This window comes from Pinus tabuliformis, chromosome 7 (assembly GCF_031772625.1).
Source record: "Pinus tabuliformis cultivar Carrire ecotype Pingquan chromosome 7, CPIR1, whole genome shotgun sequence".
NCBI lineage: Eukaryota > Viridiplantae > Streptophyta > Pinopsida > Pinales > Pinaceae > Pinus > Pinus tabuliformis.
Window position 1 is genome coordinate 1,713,492,103 of NC_142293.1, and position 9,807 is coordinate 1,713,501,909.

The window sequence follows — 9,807 nt, forward strand, 5'->3', positions numbered from 1 at the left end:
GTCTACATGTTGAAAAGGAAGTCTGATGTTTTTTTAGTTTTCAAGCAGTTTAGAGCATTGGTAGAAAACAACACTGGTAGAACAATAAAATGTTTAAGAACTGACAATGGTGGTGAGTTTACTTCCAAGGAGTTTGACAGCTATTGCAAGAATGTAGGGATCGAGAGACATAAGACCACGGTTTATACTCCTTAGCAAAATGGAGTTGTTGAACGCATGAATATGACTCTTCTAGAGAGAGCAAGGAGTATGTTGAGTAACGCAGGGTTGCAAAAGGAGTTGTGGATGGAAGCGGTGGCAACAACTTGTTATGTGATAAACCGATCTCTATCGACGGCGATAGGCTGCAAGATTCCGCAAGAGGTATGGAAAGGACACCCTTGTGACTATTCTAAACTCACAGTGTTTGGTTGTGATGCATATTCTCTAGTACATAAACATCAGCAAAATAAATTAGATCCGAAGTCTAAAAGGTATATCTTTGTTGGGTATGTTGTTGGAACAAAGGGATATAGATTGTGGGATCCTACTACCTGCAAAATCATCATCAACAGAGATGTAAAGTTTAATGAATCCTCTCTTTTACAGTTAGATGTAGATAGTAGATTGAAACAGGATGATGTATCTGACTTTCAGCACATTCAGTTTGATAGCATTTCTAATGATAGTCATGATGACCATAGTTCAGATACTAGTCATGAACAGGTTTCAGAATCAGAACATGAACAAGGTTCAGGTATAGATCATGAATAGGTCTCAGATACTGATCGTCAAGAAGTTCCTACAGATGGTAGTCAGCCAATCGAGGAAGCGCCAGAAACATCCTTAAGGAGGTCGACAAGAATCAAATGGCCACCGAGAAGGTATGATGATTATGTCACTTTTGTTGCATTTACTGCTAATGACGATGAACCTCTGTGCTATCAGGAAGCAATAGAAGGTTCGAAAAGTGACAAGTGGAAAGCAGCCATGAAGGACGAAATGATGGCCTTAGGTAAGAATGGCACATGGGATCTGGTTGAGCTTCCGAAAGACAGGAAAAATTTGGGGTGTAAATGGGTTTTCAAGTTGAAACGGGGTGTGAATGATACGAAAGATAGCTACAAAACAAGGCTGGTTGCAAAAGGGTTTTCTCAGAAAGCCGGCATTGAATTTCATGAGATTTTTTCACCAGTTGTTAAAATAGTTTCAATTAGAATTGTGTTAGCATTAGTGGCTTTGCTTGACTTAGAGTTGCAGCAATTAGACGTTAAGACTGCATTTCTACATCGAGACTTAGATGAGGAAATTTATATGGAACAACCGGAAGGGTTTGTTCAGCATCGCAATGAGAAATTTGTCTGCAGGCTCAAGAAGTCATTATATGGCCTGAAGCAGTCACCTCAACAATGGTATAAGAAGTTTGATTCTTTCATGTTGAGTCAGAAATATGTTAGAAGTGAATATGATAATTGTGTTTATTTTAAGCAATTTAAAAATGGCATATTCATTATCTTAGTATTGTATGTTGATGATATGCTTTTAGCAAGAAAAAGCATAGAAGAAATCAACAGGTTGAAGGCTCATATGGCAAGGACATTTGATATGAAAGATCTAGGAGCAGCAAGACAGATTTTGGGCATGGAGATTTTTAGAGACAGGAGCAATGGTAAGCTATGGCTATCACAACAGAAGTATATTGAGAAAATACTTTCGAGGTTTGGTATGAATAACGTGAAGCCTGTGTCAGTCCCTCTCACTTCCCATTTCAAGCTTTCTTCGAGTTTATGTCCTAATTCAGATGACGAAAAGGAATTTATGTCTCGAATTTCATATGCTAATGTAGTAGGGTGTTTAATGTATGCGATGGTGTGTACGCAACCAGATATTTCACATGCAGTTGGGGTTGTCAGCAGGTATATGGCAAATCTGGGTAAAGAACACTGGTCAGTAGTGAAATGGGTGCTTCGGTATTTGAGAGGCACAAGTAGTTATTGTATCACTTACAATAAGAGTAGTGAATTTGTTTGCGGATATGTTGATTCTGATTTTGCAGGTGATTTGGATAAGAGAAGGTCAACATCAAGGTATGTCTTTACTCTTGCAGGTGGAGCAATTAGTTGGATGTCTAAGTTGCATAACATTGTTGCTTTATCCACTACTGAAGCAGAATACATTGCTACTTCTCATGCTTGCAAAGAAGCGATTTCGTTGAACGGTTTGTTTGGTGAATTTGGTAGGTTGCAGGACAACATCAAGTTATTTTGTGACAGTCAAAGTGCAATACATTTGGCTAAGAATCTGGCCTATCATAGTAAATCAAAGCATATACTAATCAAGTACCATTTTGTAAGACAGGTTATCACTGAAAGGGGAGTCTCTCTTGAAAAGGTGCATACAAAGGAGAATTGTGCAGACATGTTCACGAAACCAGTTTTGTTAGAGAAGCTACGTTGGTGTTTGGATTCTCTTGGCTTGCAGAAAAGATAAAATAATAAACAGACAGGGTATCAGGCTAATTCTTGTCAAGGTGGAGATTGTTGAGATTTTCTGTTTCTCAAAGTAGGCAAAAATCTCTAATGTGTGACAACAATAGGATTTTGTTGCTAGATTAGCTCCAGGTTGTTGGGAGAGAGTTAATGCATCCTATATTTGATGTGAGAGGATTTATGAGGCAGTTAGATTCTCCTGGCTATAAAACAGGTATCCATACGGATTGTTTTTTGGGTGAGAGTTTATGAGGAAATTGATTATTTTGTAATCTCTTGTTTGATAATAAAGAATTGTCGATGCCTATGTTTGGTGGATGTAGCCCAGATTGGTTGGGTGAACCACGTTAAATTGTTGTGTCTCTTGTGCATGATTTACTACCTGTGTATATGTTTTTTGTCTGCTGCGCATCTTCGCTCTAACATGTTTCATTTCAATTTAAATTTCATGATTTTAATGTATCACCTATTTCTCGATTTCTTGGATCACTTTTGAAAATGCTAGACATTTTTAAATATATAAATATATGTATACTGCTATAAATGGTTATGACTTTGTAAATTCTTAAACGACCTCTAATGTAAATATTGAGATGTATTTCCCACCTACCACACTTAGTGTACCTTGACATATTTTAATATATATATATATATATATATATATATATATATATATATATATATATATATATATATATATATATATATATATATATATATATATATATATATATATATATATATATATATATATATATATATATCCTAGATGGCACCCAGATGGAAACCCTACTCCTATAAGCTTTCCATAACCCCTATCTGATAAAATTTCATGTCTAATTTGACAGAGGCAAGTGTAACTATCAGGATGTGCACAAAATGTTTACATAACAGATTTAATATATGTCATCACATTTATAATCAGGGTATCTAATGTTTCTTTTTTATAATTACACCAACACATGTATTCTCCACTTTTGATAGCATTCCCAACATGTATCTTCCTACGAACAATATAATAATACTCAGTTAAATATGATTATACCATAATAACATACATATATTCATTAACTATTGTTGCTATGTAATTTCAATAATAGAACACAAAATATGTTAACAATGGTAGATCTAACTAGAAAATTGAGATCACGTTCACTATGAAATATATGATGGAGCAAGACACTGACCACCAAAATTTGAACTGTCCACATGTTTCCCCATATTGTTGCTTCTAGAGAACCAACAACCCCACTGATTCCCTTTATGGGTAGTTTATACCCTTCTTCACGATATTGTTTCCATTTTAGTGGCATGCCACTTTTATGGGATTTATTGCTCACCTACCTAGGATTTTGCCTTTAAATCCCACCTCTTTCTCTTGCAGTGCTTTAAGTGCAACCAAATTATCATCTTTCATCAATTAAGCACTACTAAAGGATTTTTTAATTTAACGCTCCTTAGTCTTATCAATAAATTTTCTAGAATCATTATCATGAATATTTTATCCAATCTCATGTATCAATGAGATTCGTTTTTATGGATTTGGCAAGAAATCTCATTCTCTAGTGTCTTCTGCAAGTACTTAAAATTATTTGTATTAATAATAAAAATACTTATTTACACCAATTTATCCATGGTACCTTCATTGATTTACTTCCATTCTTACCAACACAAATAATTGAAACAACTTTACATATTAGGGGGATATTACATCCTTCCCCCCTTAGATTCTCATAGTCCTCTTTGTTTATTTCATAGATACTTTTAGCTGAACAAGTGCTGGAAAAGTTTTCTGTATTTCATCTTATTTCTCCCATGTAGCCTCTTCAGGAGTATAGTGCTTGCATTGCACTTTAACACCAGCAACGACTTGATTCCAGAGAAAAATCTCTTTCCAATCGAGAATGCATAGCGGTTCTTCCATGAAGTCTCCTTCGGGTTCCACCTGTAACATTTTCAAGTCAATAATATGAGAGTCATCATGTACATACTTCTTAGGCAAGGGAACATGAAAAACATTATGAACTTTATTGAGACTCGGTAGTGCCAGTTGGTAGGCTACAAGTCCTACTCTATCCAAAATCTGAAATGGCCCACAAAACAAGGGTGATAATTTTGGAAAGTTCCCATTCTTAATTTACTTTGTTGGAGATTAACTCTTAGCTAAATATGTTCCCCAACTTTAAGCTCTTTGCATGATCTCCTTTTATATGCATAACTCTTTTGACAATCTCATGCTGCATTGATATTATGTTGAATTATTTTCATTGTCTGCTACATTTCCTATAATGCATCTGGCCAAAGAATCAATCTATCCTCTTGTTGACTCCAATTAAGGGGTGTATTGGATTATGTTCCATAGAAGGCTTCAAAGGGGCTCATTTTAATGGATGTCTAGTAGTTGTTATTGCAGGAAAATTTGGCCAAATGGAGGAAGTCCTCCCATTTTGTCAGTCGATCCATAACATACATTTTGAGAATATCTTGCAGAATTTAATTGGTTCTTTCCATGTGTCCATTCGATTGGGGATGGTATGTTGTATTGACATTCAATTTGGTTCTCATGCCACCAAATAACACGTTCAATAAGTTGGAAGTAAATTTATCATCCATGTCGGATACTATCATCTTCAGTATTTCATGAAGTCAAAAAATTTCCTTCACGAAGATCTGAGCAATTTGTGTTGTACCAAGTGTGGATTGCATAGGAAAAAATTGAACTTAATTACTTAATGCATCCACCACCACCATGCTGGAATCATGTTATTGTTTTGTTCTAGGAAGCATTGTAATGTAGTCTAGGTAAACGATTTCCCATTTCCATTCGGGAACAAGTAAAAGATTCAACAATCCAGCCACGTGTTTATGATCAACCTTTACCTGTTGACACTCCAAACACTTTTTTAAATATTCAGTTACTTCTTTCTTCATTCCCGGCCAAAAGAATTTTTGTCTACATGTTGTAACCAACTTGTGGTAACCTAGGTCTCCAACATAATATTTTTTATGATATTCATCAATTATTAGCTGTTTCAAATCATGAACATCATGAATATACAATATTTTCTTATAAACCATAAAATTTTCCATGTTTTCATCATAGCTAGGAACATCAATTTGTTGTAATTTTCTTTGGATTTCCATAATTTTGGGTCCCCAGCCACGGAGCTCCAAATTTTCTCTAGAAAATAAGTATTAAGTTTACTAACAACCACCTCCATCAGATTGTAGAAATTCCTACTCAAGGTTTCCACTATCTTGTTCGTTTTCCCCTTAATGTGTTTTATGTCAAACTCAAACTCGCTAAGAAACGCCACCCATCTGGCATGTCTAGTGTTCAATTCTGGTAAACCAAAAAGGTATTTTAGACTCATATGGTTTGTTGTTAGGATATTTTTTTTTCCTAACAAGAAGTGCTTCTAATTTTCAAGGCATGTATGACAACGGCTAGATTCAGATCATATACTACATAATTTCTTTCATCGGTCATTAATTTCCTAGATTCATATGCTATTACAGAGTTACGTTGCAACAACACACACCCTATTCCTTCAATACTAGCATCAGTGCAAACTGTGAACTCCTTATTTGGATATGCTAATTTTAGAATGGTATTTTTTGTAAGTAATTGTTTAAGCTTATCAAAACCTTTTTGACACTCTATAGTCCATTCAAAATTTACCATTTTTCTCTCCAAAGATGTAGTGGGATGTGCTATTTTGGAGAACCCTTGTATAAATCAACGATAATACCATGCCAATCACATAAAAGACCAGAAAACTACTAAATCCTTTGGTGTAGGTGAGTTAACCATGGATTTCATCTTCTTGAGGTCCACCCCCAGTCCTTGCTTGGAAATAATATGACCCAAGTACTTTATTTTGGGTTCGTAAAACTCACACTTGCTATATTTCACATACAAGTGGTTTTCCCTTAATGTCTACAACACCAACTTGAGGTTCTCCTTATGATCCTCCTCATATTTGGAGTATATTAAGGTATCATCGATAAAGAAAAGTACAAATTTATCCAAAAACTTGTTATGTTATTCCTTAGGAACATAAAAGTTGTTCGGGTGTTAGTGAGGCTAAACGGTAACACTACAAACTTATAGTTTCCATATCTGGTCCTAAACATTATTTTATGAATATCATCATGCTTAATTCAAAGTTGATGATATATTGTTCTCAAACCAATCTTTAAGGATATGGTTTCCCCTCTTAGTTGATCAAATAAGTCATCAATATGGGGCAATGGGTAGTTTTTCTTGATAGTTAACTTTTTCCACTGTCTGTAATCGATGCACATTCTAAATGTGCCGTCTTTTCTATTAACAAACAATATAGGTGTCTGCCAAGGTGACACAGTAGGCCTGATATAGCCTTTATCTAACAACTCTTGTAGCTTGATTTTCACTTCCAACAACTTAGGTGGACTCATCCAGTAGGGTGATCTAGATACTGGGGCTACCCTGGCCAAATCGATTGTGAAATCTATGTCCCTATGTGGCGGTAAGGTGGGAATCTCCTCGAGAAATATATCTTGGAAATCCTTAATGATGGGTAGATTATCTTAGGTTGGATATTTCCTTTCCTGGATACCCCCTTCCACATGAATCCGAAATAATTGACAGCCTTTCCACGCACTAGTTTTCATTTTCATAGCTAAAATTTGTCGTACTGATATGGGCTTGGGCACCCCTTGAATAATTTATTTTTTCCTTGAGGACGCACACCACTCATGGCCTTCGTTAAGAAATTTATTATTGCTATGAGGTTCTCAAGCCAATCCATACCTATTAGTACGTCATAGTACCGTAAGGGAAGAATAATTAGATTTATTGTGGTCAAATAGAAATTCAGAACTAGGGGACACTGTCTTACTTCGTTGGTTACTCTTCTCTTGGCACCAGTTGCTAGTTGTACCAGTCACATAGTTTTACATTTCTCATTTTTAGCTGCACATTTTTCCATCATTTGAGGTCCAATATAACTTAAACTAGCCCTAGGATCAGTTAAAAAAAGAAATAGGTCAGTTGGAGAGAATACCTTCGATTTCAATCATAGTTGATTGATGTTCTACTTGTCTATCTTCTAAGGCAGTTCTTATCCTGGGAATATTTCAAGAAATTTCATTCACGGTGGTAGCTTCTTGCATAGCTTGAATATTGTGCACAGATCTAGGGTTGTGGGGACAATCTCTCTACATATGAGGTTCACCACATCACCAATATTTCAAGTGTTCTCTTCATTTTCCTCCATTGTTCTTCTTCCCATCCAGATTCATGGTTTTCGATCCAACCTATGACTATATTGCCTGATTTGTATTCCCCTTGATAAACCTTTTATGATGATGATGTTTCCCAAAAAAATTCAGATATCCTGGTTTTTTTCTGCCTTGTGCCAATGTCATTTACTTTTGTGGTTATTTGGAAAAAATTTAGAATTTCCCCCCTTGTTTCAAAACCGCTGGTAACAAAGTACACCTTTTCGCACAACCTCTTGCATTATCTTCGAATTGTCAAATTGAATCCGTTCCATGTATATAGTAGGTAGGCAATTCGTGAACCATTGTATGCTAGCTTTTTCTTCTTTAATATAAGGTCCATATTGCAGCAAATTTATAAATTTTTCCATAAACTCATCCATTTTGAGTTGTCCTAGCCTATGTGTTGAGCCTCATGATTGGTTCATCTTGAAACTCTCCCTTACCCATTTTTCTTTTCCTTGACCATCATCATCAACTCAATAGGCATCAAACTACAAGGTTTTTAACATGGTAAGGTATTTAATTTTCATATCTTTCATTTTTAATAATGTTCTTTATTATTGAGTTAATATTTGTATTAGCTACCAAATTTGCATGATTCTACAACTAATATATGTTTCTGTAGCTAATTCAAAGGTTTCTTGGGATTAACGGTGCCACATAAAAGGTGAAAGCTATGGACAGGTGGAGATTTATCCCTTTATTGATTTTCTGCTATTCATCTGAACTAGATCATCAAAGGATTGTTCGATTGCGTTGTCTAAGGGTAAAGTCACCTTTTCTCTAAACAGGTGAGCGAGAGTCTGAAATTCCTACGCTTCATGATTTGCTTTTCCATATAGCAAATCATGAGAAACAATATCTTGATATTTGTTAGAAGCTTAATTTAGAACATTGTTAACTCGGTTAGGCATAAAAGCCTTGAATAGTTATTCACACGAACTTTTATAAATATCTTGCAACAAACATGAAAAGAAGGTAAATTTTTATATGCAACAATATTGTTTCTAACTCTGTTTTACTTGTTAATGAAGAATGAAGCCTTGATGCATAGCTGACTATTTGATTAAAGTTCTGTGACCACCTGTTTGTGGATGTCCCCTGCAAATAGTGAAGTTTTTTCATTTTTTGTATCTTTTCTTTATCGTTTTCCTAGTTTCTCATATGTTTTATAATCATTCTGCAGTCTTGATTTCAATCAGATAGCGATAGAAAGATTTCACTAATGATTCCTTTTTCAAGTTGATTTATAATGATTTTAATGGCAGTGTAATCACTTTTCATATATTTCTTTATAATTTAAGAGTGTTTCATTTCAGAGCTTGAGTGATTTCTTTATAGTTTTTATTTTACACTATTCCATTTCAAAGCATGAGTGATTTCTTTATGGTCTTCATTTCACGAGTGATTGATAATGAGTAAATGTGTGCTTTTCATTTTGAATAGAAGTCAATTTCATTCGGATTTTTATGCAAAGGATTGTTAGAATGTTAGATAAATAATTATTCTTTTAGAGATTAAATTTGTGTTGCAATAGATCAAGTAATTTTTCATAATGAGATAGTGTGAGTGTTCTTTAAGTTTCATTTTGGAAGTCTGAAGAGAATTTCTTCTTTATTTAGAAAGGATTTAGTAAATTTTAGGAATATTTATTGTGTTAAATCCATTTTCTTTAAAGAGTAAGATATGAATGAAGAGCATCCTTAGAAGTAATTTTCAATAACTCAATCATGCATATTAATAATTTGATTTAATAAAAATGACTTCTATCATATGCAGTGCACTTTCACTTCACAATTTTACCAACTCCGGTCAATAATTTATGAAACAATTTAAGACAATTAAATTGAAAAATATTTTGGTGTCGTTGTTAGGAAGTTTAAATGGAAGTCTTTGCCTTTTTCATTTTAACAAATGAAAAAAGAGTTAAAAAACAACCACAAGAAAAACAAAAATAATATATCTATAGAGAAAGAGGCTTTATAGGTAGATTTGTAGGTAGAGGTAAGAGTTTAATTCCAAAAACATAGCTCACCCCACCACGACCTCATAGTGCCATGCCATCCACACA